We start from the raw sequence: 15,546 nt of genomic DNA, 5'->3' as shown, positions 1-15,546 counted from the left end.
GAACTTAAATTCAAACTCTTTAATGGTAGAAAAGTAGGACCAAAACCTAATTAACTCAAATACAGGAGGGGTTAAATCTTAAAAGACTAATTCTATGTTGTATCAAATTCTAACTTTTTTTTAACTTAATTGGTTTATCAGACCAAGGACATGGTTTGCCAATAGGAATTGGGATTTGAGTCCACGACTCATTTTTCACATAGAAACAGGATACAATATTATTCAAAACCAAAAGAATCTTATCCCCATTTGCAACAAGAGTTCTAAGAAATGATTCAAAACATTTACGAGTTACTTGATGTGGAGGGTTAGGAAGAGGGCAGGATAAGTTTAATTATGGGTTAAAAACTTCAGCCCAGGGTGTTGGTTCAAAAAAATTGTTTCCGAACACATAGATTTTCTAGCGCTGGATTAGACCTCTTGGCAAGCAAGTGAGCGGACTCCTTTCGCCATTGAAAATTGACGCTGTTGGTTTTGGTAACAAAGGAAAATATATCTGTAGAACCTTCAAGTTTCTCTTTTTTCGAAGGTTCACCGATAATACCACCCATCATAAAGATCTTGGACCCAAGAGCGACAGAACTACTACACTTGCCGATTTCAGGATAAGGAATTATGCAAATGGGAGCCGAAAGAGTTTGAACGTTGTTGATACACTTGCTAGGATCGACCCGGTACCAATAAACACTATCACGAATAGAGAAACTGAAAAACAGTTTCTTTGCCTGTTCAGAGTCAGATTTAGAACAGCGACGTAGAGAAGAGGACGAAGACTCACTCACCTTCAAATCAAGAGCTTCTCTCAAGTCTGAGCAACGATGCAAAGATGAGGACGAACACCGCAAAGGGCTCACCACCAAATCAGACATTTCACTCCTGCCTTTCCCACCATCCATCTTTCTATTCTTCTCGACGATTTCATAAAGGCTATCGCAATCCTCTCTCTAACTTTTTTTGAACTTAATTGGTTTATCAGACTAATTATGCTTCAGATTTTTTACATGTGTTGATTGTTGGCCATTTTCAACGACTCTCTAAAGTCACATGCGAAGCACGCTGAAGGGTAGTTTGGCCATTTTGATAAAAAAAATGAAAATTATATTATTATAAAATGGGTTGACCACGATCAACTGAGTTGACTTAAAGCCAATCAATAGAAGTAGGACTAAAGCCTAATATTCGATAATTTTAGGACATATCCCTAAATACCCCTAAATAAATAGGACCAATCTCTAAATAACTCAAAATATAATTATTTCATGATTATTAAACACATAATTAACCAAATTGCTATGTCTCTATGAGGTTTAATATTACAGTTTTGGGTGCTTATCATTAGAGTTTGGTTTGATTTTGGAGGAAATTTGGAGGTGAAAATGGTTTGATTTCGGAGAAAATTTAGGCAGAGGAATAGGAGCGAAAACCCTTTGTAAGTGTTTTATGTTTGAAGCCAAAACTGGGTTGATTTCGAAATTTTGTGATTTCGTGCTTAAGGTTCCTAATTTGGATTTGATAAAATCCAATAGTTAGATTTCGGCTGTAAGTGTAGGAACCGTTATTTCAGAAGGAATATTTCTACAAACCGTGAAAACCACGCGCAGCGGAATTAATGGTTCTCACGAGTTTGGATTGGAAAACATACCTATAAATATGGTTAACATAACTCTGAGAATCCAATAGCTATGAAATCCGAAATCAACCTCTTGATCTTCTATTGTATTCCTATGCACAGAGTGGACGTTATGTGGGCAACGATCTTCCAACCTCTTCTTTCTCACTTGGCCTCTATCACTCACAAAAATTGGATCCGATTTCTGGATCTATTTTTCTTGAGTAAAACCTTGATTTTTCTTGTGTAGAAAACGACCAGAGAAAGAGGTTTCCTTTATATAGGCTACAACAGGGACCATGAGGAGAAATTAGGATTGGGCCTCCTGATGGGCTTGGGCTTCCCATGTTAAGCCCGAACACCGCGGCTCAAGTTAAATCAACAAATGGCTTATTCCACTAAAGGCCATTGTTGCACTACCGCCCTAATCCCAAATTACGTGTCAGCATTTATGGGCTCCATATTATATGCTCGTTGATCTCCCCGTGTTTAAGATATCGAATGCCCGTTGATTAAGTCAAGTTACTGACAACTACATTAATCAACTTCTTATGTCCTTGAGTAGTATCACTCAACCTCATTGTCATGGCGGATCAAATCCACCTGCAGGGTTTACATGACAATCTTTATGAGCTCCTCAAAGGGACATCATCAGCACGACTTCTTGCGGGACACAGATTCCTTCTATAATCAACAACACACCTTACATACAATGTCATTACCCAATCTATCGAGTTTGTTGATTCACAAATGAATCTCACTCATTGATGATTTAAAGTAATGTACAATGCACGTAAATGCCCGTTATTATATCTGGATTAAGGGGACAAGAATCCATAATAACAGAGGCGTTTGTTCTCTTATATAGTCAGTATAAAGAGAAACAACCTCACTTAATCTTGTTCAATACACACAAAGTGTACTAGTGTAATCCTATAGTCTAGATAGACTAATACCATATTATACTACAACTGTACCAATGGTTTGTCCAAATCTATCTAGGTTGTGAACGATTACTTATACTTTATAAGGTACTGATGATATGATCTTCTGTGTGTCCACACCATATCATCTACAACATAAAGTATTAGACACATGCATATAACTAATAACATATATAATATGCATAACATTTGCCTATATGATTCTCATTCAAAATATAAAGAATTAGAGTTATTACAAAAGTAATGTTTTTAGTATATAACCCTATCAGTAAGATGGCTATCAACCTAGCCGGACCGATATATATAAGAAAAAGAGAGATCAGGTAAAACACCTGATTAATGCAGAAGTGATCAGTCAGCAGCAAAAATACTTGATATAAACAGAACTTTTATTTATATAGATGGATATTTATGTTACAGGAGGGAAAGTGAGAGCACACTTGACTTAATACATGGAAAATTCAAAGGTAAAATGAAAGATGTTCCTCAACAAGGGTGAGGTATCCCTTTTATACTAGTCGGATCTCAAAATATAATTTGGAGTCCGCACAGAAAATGGCTACGTGTGCTAAAGGAGTCGCAGTCGACTGGGCCACCATGACAAGGCATACTTGTCTTTTACTTCTGTCTTGAAAGGATAAGAATTCTTATAATGCTCAAATCTTATTCAACTTTTGACTTTGTAGAAAAGCAAAAGGTAGGATGTCCCTCTCAAGGGTCCTACTTGGACAAAGCATTGTAATTCCAGTTGTAAGAATCCAAAGCAAAATAATGCTGATTCTGTTTCTGGTCCTTATCATGGGCCATAATATCATGATAATGTTTTCTCTTTATGGAGAAGAATTTTGTTTTCTTCTAGAGATTCTAGAAAACTTGCTATGAAAACATGGACTCCCCTATTTCTTAAAGGAAGTAGGATTGGGCTCCTGTTTAGCCTTAAGAGCTTCTTTGAATTTGGCCCACATGTCAATAGGTTATACTGGAGGATTGGAAGAACTCGGATATATCTGAGTTAAAGCTTCAGTAAGATCGAAATTGTCACCCAAGTCCTTATCTGGCTGACTTTCTCCTACTAGACAAGCAAATTGATTTACTTCTTCTTGGCTATTATTTGATGTCATAGAAACATCATCATGCTGGGAAGATACTATTGCATTTTCAGAAGACGAAATCTCCATAGTACCTGGGGATGCAATAGGTGGTAGCTTGAAAGAACTCAAAAAATGACTCTTAAGCTTTTCCATACATAAGTCATTAATTTGACTTTCTGAGAACCCTGGATTCTAAAATTTGATAAGATTCTTCATCATATCAAAAGGGTTTCCTATATCCATATCTCCACTAGGATTATGTCTGGGAGTCTGCTCAATAAATGATTTCAAATCATTCTCAATGCTTATAATGGCTTCATCTGTTGGGAAAGTAATCCACCATCTTGAGTAAAACTTTCTTTTGAGAACTAGAATTTTAAGGTGATTATATTCACATTTAAAATCCCACTTGAAGATCCATGGTATACCATATATGGTTAAAAAAAAAAGGTTAAAGACGGTAGTCCCATTGGCATCTTGTCATCACCTTTTAACTGAGGATGATAATCCGTCCATTTTAGAAAAATATCTAAAAGGTTCTCGGGGAGAATATCAAGTTCAAGACTAAAATACTCCCACCACTAAAAAATCCAATATGGATAGTCAGTCTTGATAGACTGAGGACATAGCTTAATAAACCATGAATGTTTCATGTGAGCATTCTGATAGAAAAACACATTAGTACAGGCTGAGATATAATCCTAGTACTTATAAAGGATGTTTGTCGAACTCAATTTTTGACATTTGTTGGGATCCAAACCCCATTCATTATAAGAGATAAATCTCTTAAAAATTGATTTGTTGTAAGAGATCGGACTATATTCCGAATCAGGCTTCTGTAATGTATGGTTAATATCCATAGTAGAAGTAGCTGAAGCTAGAATTTCTTTATAGATATATCTATGTTTGCCGTCAACAATAAGATACTGTTGTGTGTCAAAATATCTTCTTTGAATTTCCCAAGGATCAAGCATCCACTGCTCATCACCTGGTTGAAGATAAATGACTATTTGATCTGCCCTTTTATTAGGGACATAAGGAGTCAGAGTAGTAAGAACCGCCTTTTCATTGACTTTCCTTTCTGCTAAGATAAGGGAGGAAATTGCTCCACATTGTTAAGGAAATTATATTTTCCTTTTCTTTTTTTCACGGCTTTTAGTGGTATAACCACGACCTTTGCCTCTTTGAGAGGTGCTCATGATCCCTGCAAAAAATTTCTAGTTAGAAAATCTGGCAAAGAATTAAAGTCACCTTTGATATATTCGATATCAAAATCAAAGGCAGAGAGATCCGCTTGCCATCCTGTAAAAATCTGTTTAGAAGTAATATTCTTGATATTCTTTTGTAATACCTGTTTAGCAGCACTACAATCAATACGAACCAAGAATTTATAATTTAATAAATCATCCTGGAATTTATGAATACATTTTACCAGGGAAAGAATTTCCTGCTTTATAGCTGAATAATTAATTTGGGCTTTCTTCCAAGTGCCAGAAGTAAAACGGATTAATTCTTTTTTATTAGAAATAAGATTCTTTTGTTTTAAGATACCACCATAACCAATATTGGAAGCATCTGTTTCAACAATTTTAAACCACTGAAAATTAGGTAAAGATAAGCAAGGTAATTGCTTTTCTTTAAGCTTAATCTTTTGTACTACAAGAGTATGGGCTGGACTCCAAGCTGTTGGAACCTTCGTCAGTCTGGAGTATAAAATAGAGGTATCCTATGAATTTTTTTTATAATAGTCTGCTAAACAATTAAGACTACCAAGAAATCTCTGTAACTGAATTTTGTCTAAGATTTCATCAGGAAATTTAGATGCAAACTCAATACTTCTGTCTATAGGAACTATTTTTCCTTCAGTAATATTATGGCCAAGAAAATGAACAGTTGTCTGAAACAAATTCATTTTAGGTGTCGATACTACTAAACCATTTTTTTTAATAAGACCTTTAAAAATCTTTAGATGCTTAATATGTTGTTCTAAGGATTTAGAATAAATCAGAATATCATCAATATAAACAATAGAAAAATCTGAATAAGGATTGCAAATATCATTCATAATATTCTAAAATTCTTAAGGAGCATTTTTTAATCCAAAGGGCATTACATTCCATTCATAATGTCCAAAGGGTACGGTAAAACCAGTTTTATACCTATCTTCAGGAGCAATTTGAACTTGTCAATATCCTGACTTAAGGTCAAACTTAGAGAAAATGATTATTGTAGATAAGCGATCTAAAAGATCTTTCTTGTTAGGAATAAGATATCTAATCCATTGTAACGCTTCATTGAGGGGTTTAAAATTGATAACCAATTTAAGAACTCCACGTTCCTTTTCGGCTGATTTATTAACATAAAATGCAGTACAACTCCAGGGAGACTTACTCGGAGTAATCAACTTTTTATCCAGAAGACTCTGGATCTCCTTTTGGCATAAAGTCAAATAATCTGATTTCATTTTACTAGGTCTAGCCTTAGTTGGAATAAACTTTTCATTAAAGCTTGATTCATAGGGTAAAGAGACAATATGTTTCTTTCTCTCCCAAAAAGCATTGAGGACATCACTACAAACTTCAGAGATAAACTGATTCTTTATATTCTCAATTTGAGCCTGAAAGTCCTTAGTGTTAAGTCTTTGTTGTAATTTTAAACAAGTTATTTCTTCTTTGAGAAAGTTTAATTGACTTTCTTTAGCAATCAAATTATTATTAATCATTTGGACCTGTTTTTGTACAGGAGAAGTTATAAACTCAAAAATAACTTTCTGATTAGCAATAGTAGAATAAATACATTTCTCATTAATTTTGGTAATAGGCATAATAGAGTTAAGAAAAGGATTTCCTAATATAATATGCCGAGAAAGATCTTTAACCAGAAGGAAAGTAGAAGATAAACAATGACCATCTTTGTAGATGAATACATCTGTTAGCTTGTATACAATATGCATAGGGGCGTCACTAGCAATAGAAAGGTTTTGAGTAGATTTCTCAAAATATATAGTAGGACCTTCTTGGATACAATTTAAATATGCTCCACTATCAATTAGAGCAATATGATTTGCAAGAGTGTACTCATTCTTAATAACCAAAGTAATGAGAACACTCCATCTTTGGAAAACAAAGTTATCCAGGGATATCTTATTATTCTGGGAACCAGAATTAGTGACAAGATTTTTATTAATCTTTAACTCTTTATTTCTGTTTTAAGGTTATTAACCTCATACTGTAAATCAGGAACATTAGTAATACGAGAATTACCATTAGAATAAAGAGTATTAGGAAGTCTCATATTATTATAGGAATAAAGATTTTGTAAGGTCATAAAGTTCTGAAGATAATTAAGATTATAAATCTTATCTTGTGGATTAATCTTAAATTTTCTTATCTTCAAAAGATTACTATAGTCCTGTGGTCTAGTGGAACACTGACTAGTCTTATGACCATAATAATCACATTTATGGCAAAAACAAAGAGCTTTGGCTTTAGGTATGAGTCTCTTCCAATGCTGTTTCTCTTTAAGACTTTTTGGTTTCTTATAAGTCTTAGATCTATTATCAGCCTTATTGACCAATATGTCCTGCTTTTTAGGTGGTTTAATATAAGCCACATTTTCAAGACTATCCTTCAGCTTTAAAGGTGTCCTTGGAGGATGAACAGTTGTCATCTCCTTTTCATCAGAAGTAGTCCTCTTCTTTTGATGAATCTCTAGAACACCAATATAATTATCTACAGGAGTAAAGGTACCTTTTTCAATAGTAATATCCTTTTTTTCTTCAAAAATTACTAGTTGAGAAATAATATTTTCCTGTACTTGATTATGACTTTCCTCTTTATTAGGTAAATTAATCTTCTTTTCAATCGAGGTATTAGGTAAATCAATTTTTACCTTGGCCATAAGCCTAGCCTACTATTTGGCTTTTAAATAATCACTAATATCTTTACTTAGAGTTGCACGATCAACTCTGCCATTCAGAATTTTATGATTCTGATACTCTAGACAAAACCATTTTGCAAGAGTAGTATGATTCTTCTGATACCAATCATAATAATCATTATATGGTCTAATCATAGGTTTCAATTCTGTAGGAGTAAAATATTTAATCAACTCTTCATATTTTAATTTATAAAATTAATTTGTTTCATTAGATGTGTAATCCAATATAAAACAAAATCCATTTATAAGGTTGTAGGAGATTCCCTAGCTTTCTGTGTATAAATACCATGTGGTATTTGTTGATTAGAGATACGAATCTCTTCTACATTTTGATTATATTGAGATAAAGATTCAACTTCTGAAACTGAATTCCTAGAAGATTGTGGTATGGCGATCTTATAAGAGGATCTCGAAGGCAAACTTCTACCAATAAAAAGTTTCTTAAAGTTTAATATAACTTCACCTTTTGTTGATTGAATTATCTGATCTAAATCATTATTAATGATTGGCTGTGGTTGAACAACATTTCTGCAAATCCATGAATCTGGAAATTGAATTTCACTCCAAGGAATCATCATGGGTGTTGCTACACTAGAAGTTAAAAGATTTGTATCAATTAACATAGTTTTTCCTGGTGTAGATTTATTCCTTGCATTAGGAGTCAAAGTTTGTAATACCTTATAGTGAATTTTGTAGGTAATTCCAATTACCTCAGATCCAGGTAAAAAGTTATAACCTTTAGCCTGAATTTGTAATGATAAAGAATCATAAAGATTTCTATCCAATAAAGATAAACTTAAATTATGATAGACATCAAAATAGACTGGTCCATGACAAAGACTAGTCTCTACTACTCCCATAAGGGATAGTAAATAATCGAGACACCTAACATCTCTGAGAGTTGTTTGAATACAAGCATTCATACCCAAAAGGGTCAAAGGTCTGAAAGCAACCTGTATTAATCCTACATAATTTATAATTTTTCACATAAGGATATAAATCACGAGGACTTAAAAGATGCAAATTATTACTCATGGAATGTAAACTAATAGTTTGTTCCATAGTTTTTACAGCAATTTTACTGGTCAATTTTTCAATCCAGTTACCATATCTATATATGGTCTTAGGATCCATATTAGGAATCATCCATTTATTTATTTTGTCATGTGTGTCGAGATCATACTCGATCAATTCTGTGTTCTTAATTGAACTTAGATCATCATTTGATGATTGTGCCATAGGTGTTGAGGTGTTAGTGCAATAACGGGTAGAGTATAATGAATTATAATCATACCAAATAGTATTAAAACTATTCATGATGTAATCATTGATATATCGTCTTCTTCTCTAAATATTATAAACAATACAATCAAAATCAAGTATTTAGTGTTTATATTAGGTAAAACCACGTCTGTCAACGCTTTACGGGGAGCAAAAGGCCTAAACGCATTTCCTAAAACCTAAACGGCATCACCCTCTACCTACTACGACTTGGGTGACGTCCCAGAGTTACCAATATAAATGTAAAGAAACAGTAATGACCTATTGCTTATGCAAATAGTCTTATATTAACAAGAATGAAATTAAGGGGCTATTTGTTTTTTTGGGTTAAGTTATAAGAGGGTCTTATAAGACCATGTGTTATAAGAGGGTCTTATAAGATGGTCTTATAAAGTGGTTTGTTTTTAATTTTAAGTTCCTCTTATAAGCACTTTTAAAAATAGAAAAAACAAATGCATGACATCTTATAGATGGTTATTTGACAAATATAACCCTACTTTACATCACATTTAACTTGAATATATTAATTTGAAATAAACGTATAGTTTGATTTTCAGTTTCAAATCAATTTTGATAATTAGAATATCGATTTTAGGAAACTACCTTAATTGGCGGTGGTAGTGGTAGTGGTCTTAATAGTACGGTGGTGGTAGTAGTGGAGGTGATGATATTGATTTTAATAGCACGGTGATGGTGGTGGTAGTAGAAGTGGTGGATGTCTTAATAACACGGTGGTAGTGGTGGTGATAGTCTTAATAGTATGGTGCTGGTGGTAGTGGAGGTGATGATATTGGTCTTAATAGTACGGTGGTAGTGGTGATGGTGGTGATTTTAATAGCACAGTGGTGGTGGTGATAGTCTTAATAATACGATGATAGTGGTGGTGGAGATAATGATGGTGGTGGTGATGGTGGTGGTAGTGGTGGTGGTGATGGTGGTGGTGGTGGTAGTCGGTGGTGGCTAGGATAATGGAGTTATTTGGAAAATAAGATAATGAAAAGGGAAGAAGAGAGAAATGAGGCTAGGGGTATATAAGGGGGGTCCGAAGTCATTTTTTCAAGTTATAAGACTTATAGAATTGAAGTAGATCTAATTTTGGTACTTATAGAATTGGAGCCTCTTATAAGACATTTCTAGTAGAATGCCTCTTATAAGAGGCAAAAAACAAACCAAAAAAATGTCCAAAATCACTGGGCCACATCTTATAAGAGGTTATAAGACATCAAGGTCTTATAAGAGGCAAAAACAAATGGCCCCTAAGTAATCCTAACTTCATCTCTAACAAGATACTATTCATAATACTAGAAAGGAAGAGTCAATCGTATTTTAGGATCCAGGCGGACATTCTTGTGGTCGGAAAACTAAACCTTTAGCAAGTAGTTCTAAAGAGTAACCCTCATGCCTTTTTCCTTAATCATACTGGGCCTATCCCTTACTTACATCTGTTCTTAGGAAATAAACAATTAAATATAATTGTAAGACATTTCCTCACCGTTAATGCACTAACCTCAAATTAAGCTGCCATGTCTCTGATACTACATTAATGGTGAGGAAATGTCTTACAATTATATTTATCAGAGTCATGGCAGCTTAATTTGAGGTTAGTGCATTAACGGTGAGGAAATGTCTTACAATTATATTTAATTGTTTTATTTCCTAAAAGATGTAAGTAAGAGATATTAGTATAATTAAGGAAAAAGGCATGAGGGTTACTCTTTAGAAATACTTGTTAAAGGTTCAATTTTCAGACCACACTAATGTCCGCCTGGATCCTAAAATACTGTTGACTCTTCCTTTCCAGTATTATGAATAGTATTTTGTTAGAAATGAAATTAGGATTACTTAATTTCATTCTTATTGATATAAGCCTATTTGCATAAGCAATAGGTCATTATTGTTTCTTTACGTTTATATTGGTAACTCTGGGACGTCACCTAAGTCGTGTAGGGTATATGCAGTGTCGTTTAGCAAGAAATGCGTTTAGGCCGTTTGCTCCTCGTAAAGCGTTGACAGACGTGGTTTTACTTAATATAAACATTGAAGACTTGATTTTGATTGTACTGTTTATAATATTTGGAGACGAAGATGATATATCAATGATTACATCATGAATAGTTTTAATACTGTTTGGTATGATTATAATTCATTATACTATACCTATTATTGCACTAACACCTCAACACCCATGGCACAGTCATCAAATGATGATCTGAGTTCAATTAAGAACACATAATTAATCGAGAATGATCTCGACACACAGGACAAAATGAATAAATGGATGATTCCTAATATGGATCCCAAAACCATATATAGATATGGTAACTGAATTGAAAAATTGACCAGTAAAATTGCTGTAAAAACTATGGAAGAAACTATTAGTTTACATTCCATGAGTAATAATTTGCATCTTTTAAGTCCTTGTGATTTATATCCTTATGTGAAAAATTATAAATTATGTAGGATTAACACAGGTTGCTTTCAGACCTTTGACCTTTTTAGGTATGAATGCTTGTATTCAAGCAACTCTCAAAGATGCCAGGTGTCTCGATTATTTACCATCCCTTATGGGAGCAGTAGAGACTAGTCTTTATCATGAACCAGTCTATTTTGATTTCTATCCCAATTTAAGTTTATCTTTATCGGATATAAATCTTTATGATTCTTTATCATTACAAATTCAGGCTAAAGGTTATAACTTTTTACCTGGATCTGAGGTGATTGGAATTACCTACAAAATTCACTATAAGGTGTTACAAACTTTAACTCCTACTGTAAGGAATAAATCTACACTGGGTAAAACTGTGTTAATTGATATAAATCTTTTAACTTCTAGTGTAGCTACCCCTAGGATGATTCTTTGGAGTGAAATTCAATTTCCAGATTCATGAATTTGCAGAAACGTTGTGCAACCACAGCCAATCATTAATAATGATTTAGATAAGATAATTCAATCAATAGAAGGTGGAGTTATATTAAACTTTAAGAAACCTTTTATTGGTAGACGTTTGTCTTTGAGATCCTCTTATAAGATCTCCATACCACAATCTTCTAGGAATTCAATTTTAGAAGCTGAATCTTTATCCCAATATAATCAATATGTATAAGAGATTCGTATCTATAATCAACAAATACCACATGGTATTTATACATAGAAATCTAGGGAATCTCCCACAGCCTCAGAAATGGATTTTGTTTTATAATGGATTAGACATCTAATGAAACAAATCAATTTTGTAAATTAAAATATGAAGAGTTGAGTAAATATTTTACTCCTACATAATTGAAACCTATGATTTGACCATATAATGATTATTATGATTGGTATCAGAAGAATCATACTACTCTAGAAAAATGGTTTTGTCTCGAGTATCAGAATCATAAAATTCTGAATGGCAGAGTTGATCGTGCAACTCTAAGTAAAGATATTAGTGATTATTTAAAAGCCAAATAGCAGGCTAGGCTTATGGCCAAGGTAAAAATTGATAATAATACCTTAATTGATAAGGAGATTAATTTACCTAATAAAGAGGTAAGTCATAATCAAGTATAAGATAAGATTATCTCTCAACTAGTAATTTCTAAAGTAAAGAAGAATATTACTATTGAAAAATGTAATTTTACTCCTATAGACAATTATATTGGTGTGATAGAATTTCATCAAAAGAAGTGAACTACTTCTGATGAGAAGGAGATGACAGCTGTGCATCCTCCTACGACACCTTTAAAATTAAAAGATAGTCTGGAAATTGTGGCTTATATCAATCCCCATGAAGATCTGCACAAATCTGTTTGGATTGAAGATGTTAATAAAATTTGTAAACAAAATAACTATACAAATTTATGTTTACAAACTATTGGATCTCAATTAATTAGAATTGAAAATAATGCTGAAAATATCCTTAAGCATATCCCAAGGATATATCCTAATAAGAAGGATAAAGAACCTTTACAGAATAGTTCTTTAAAACAATATGGTCATATCAGACCATCTATTCAACCCCCTTTGGATATTCCAAATTTTCAGTTGGGTCAATCTTCATCCAAAAATGATTTCATTGAAAAATTATATGGTTAATTAAGTAAATTAAATCTTAATATTCTATCTCAAGAATCTAATTCTGAAGATGACATTAATCCAAATGAGATTTTGGATATTGAAGGAAATTTTGTTTCTCCCAATATTAACAAAATAACTTATGATAAGAATACTCAAAAGATGGGTCATGTAGGCCATAGTAGGAATTATTATCCTCGTCCTACTCCCCAAGATATTCTTGATTAAGAAGCTTATTTTAATGACCAAGTGTCTTATCAGGCTAAAACTATTTACACTTAGAATATTGATGCTAAATCAGATTATCTGATTTATCACACTTTACAGGAGATGCTCATGTATGGTAGTGTTTGCAAAGCTCATGGAAATACAGATGCTGATGTCTGTAAGTTTATAGTCCAAGGTTTTGTTGGAACTCTAAAAGGTTGGTGGGATAATGTTCTCACTAATGAGCAAAGATATGAAATCTTTAACTCCGCCAAGCTAGAGTTTAATTCAGAAGCAAACCAGGAAGTATCTATATCAGATGTTGTTTATACTTTATGTCTATCTATTGTCAATCATTTTATTGGACCTGAAGGCATGACTGCGGAGAAGAATAGAGAACTTCTCCAAAATCTTAGATGTCCTACTCTATCTTATTTTAGATGGTATAAGGATGTTTTCTTAGCAAAAGTTCTGCAATTACATGATGCTAATAGTGAGCATTGGAAATCTAAATTTATAGATGGTCTCCCTAACTTCTTTTCAAAAAAGGTTAGGAAAACGCTTAGAGATATAAATGGAGGATCTAATATCTCTTATGATTCTCATACATATGGGAGTCTTATTAATCAGGTCATTCAGGAAGATCTTAGCCTTTGTAATGATTTAAAGCTACAACATCAACTTAAAAAGAAGAATCTTTCTAGTAAGAAAGAGTTAGGAGAATTTTGTGAGCAATTTGCTTATGATATTCCTCTAGAGAGGAAAAAGATTTCCTCTCATAAAACCCAGAAACCTTACAAGAGAAAATATTCTCGTAAGAATAAAAAAAACTTTCAATAAAAATTGGAAATCTAATAAGGAGTTTTATAATAATCCACATACCAAAAATAATGTCACCTATTTGAAATGTGGAAAAATTGGTCATTATGCCAATAGGTGCCAAACCAAACAGATACTTAATAATTTGGAGATTGATGAAGATCTTAAATTACAATTAAGTAAATTATTGCTTAATAGTTCTTCTGAATCAGAGAATGAATCTGATGATCCTTATGCTAGTTCTTCTGATAATGAATCACCATGTCAATGTAACATGTTACAATCCAAATGTGATAGCATGGAAGCAATCTTACAAATGAATGGTTTAACTATTAATGTTTTAACCTCTGATCAGTAGTCTGTTTTAGATCTTATAGATACTATTACAAACCCTAACACTAACACTAACACTAAGCTAAAGTTAATTAAAACTTGCTTTAAAGCAGTTAAGGATGATATTATTGACCCCTTGAAGGTTACAATCTTAAAGAGGTTTTTGATCGTCTAGGAAAGAATAAACCTAGCTCTTCGAAATCACTCGTTTCTACTGACCTAAATACTGAAGTCCAGAATCTTAACAAGGAGATTCTCCAATTAAAGCAGAGAGTGTTCCTAATTGAGAAACACCAGTTTAAGGAAGTTATTACAGAAGAAAAGTCTGAAAAAACTTTCAACACTGCAATTTTATTTCCAATATATTTTCCAAAAAATGGAATATTTTTATAACTTTGATTATTAACAAAGAATATATTCGTACTGATTATATTACTTTAGTTGATAGTGGTGCAGATATGAATTGCATCCAAGAAGGTTTAATTCCTAAAAAAATATTTTGAAACTACTACTCAAACTATGACTAATGCTAGTGGTAGTAAAATAGCTATTCAGTATAAACTTACTAAGGTTGTTATTAGTAAGAATGAGGTTAATATACCTATAGCCTTTTTATTAATAAAAAAATTTTACCTAGCAAATTATACTAGGAACCCCTTTTCTAAATACCATTCTTCCTATTGATAAAATTGATAAATATGGTATTTACACTAACTTCGACAATCACCCTTTGGTTTTCGAATTTATTTCTTCTTCTTTGTAGGACACGAAGAGCCATGATTGTGGAATATAATTCACAAACAGATGTTCTTATGAGTATCCAAATATTTTGGAAACAACATACTCTTCATTCAGAGAATATTTCTTCGGGATTATATCCTGTGCATCTAAGACCTAATTTGATGTCTTTTACAGAATCCATAATGCTCCAATTTGGTTCATTGGAGAATCCATTATATGGACAACCCTCAGAGCAACCACCAGTGGCCTCTGAATCCTTACAGGGTACTGCTGATGTTGAAATTATCAACAACTTTGACGAAAATTTAGGCCTCCCTAACTGGGATTATTCCTAGAAGCCTGTTAGTCAACCTAACAGCAGCAACAAGGGTAAAACCTTGGAGTCTGATTATATCAGCATCAGTGCGAGTTCTTCACATTTTCTTTCTAGAAAATCTAATAGTATTGGTAAAAGAAAAGTATGATTTGATGATCTAGAGTTACCTTATGTCTACGATAACATACATAAGTTCTTTACCAATCAAAAGC

The sequence above is a fragment of the Coptis chinensis genome, chromosome 2 (assembly GCF_015680905.1).
Source record: "Coptis chinensis isolate HL-2020 chromosome 2, ASM1568090v1, whole genome shotgun sequence".
Classification (NCBI taxonomy): Eukaryota; Viridiplantae; Streptophyta; class Magnoliopsida; order Ranunculales; family Ranunculaceae; genus Coptis; species Coptis chinensis.
This window is presented reverse-complemented; position numbering follows the sequence as displayed.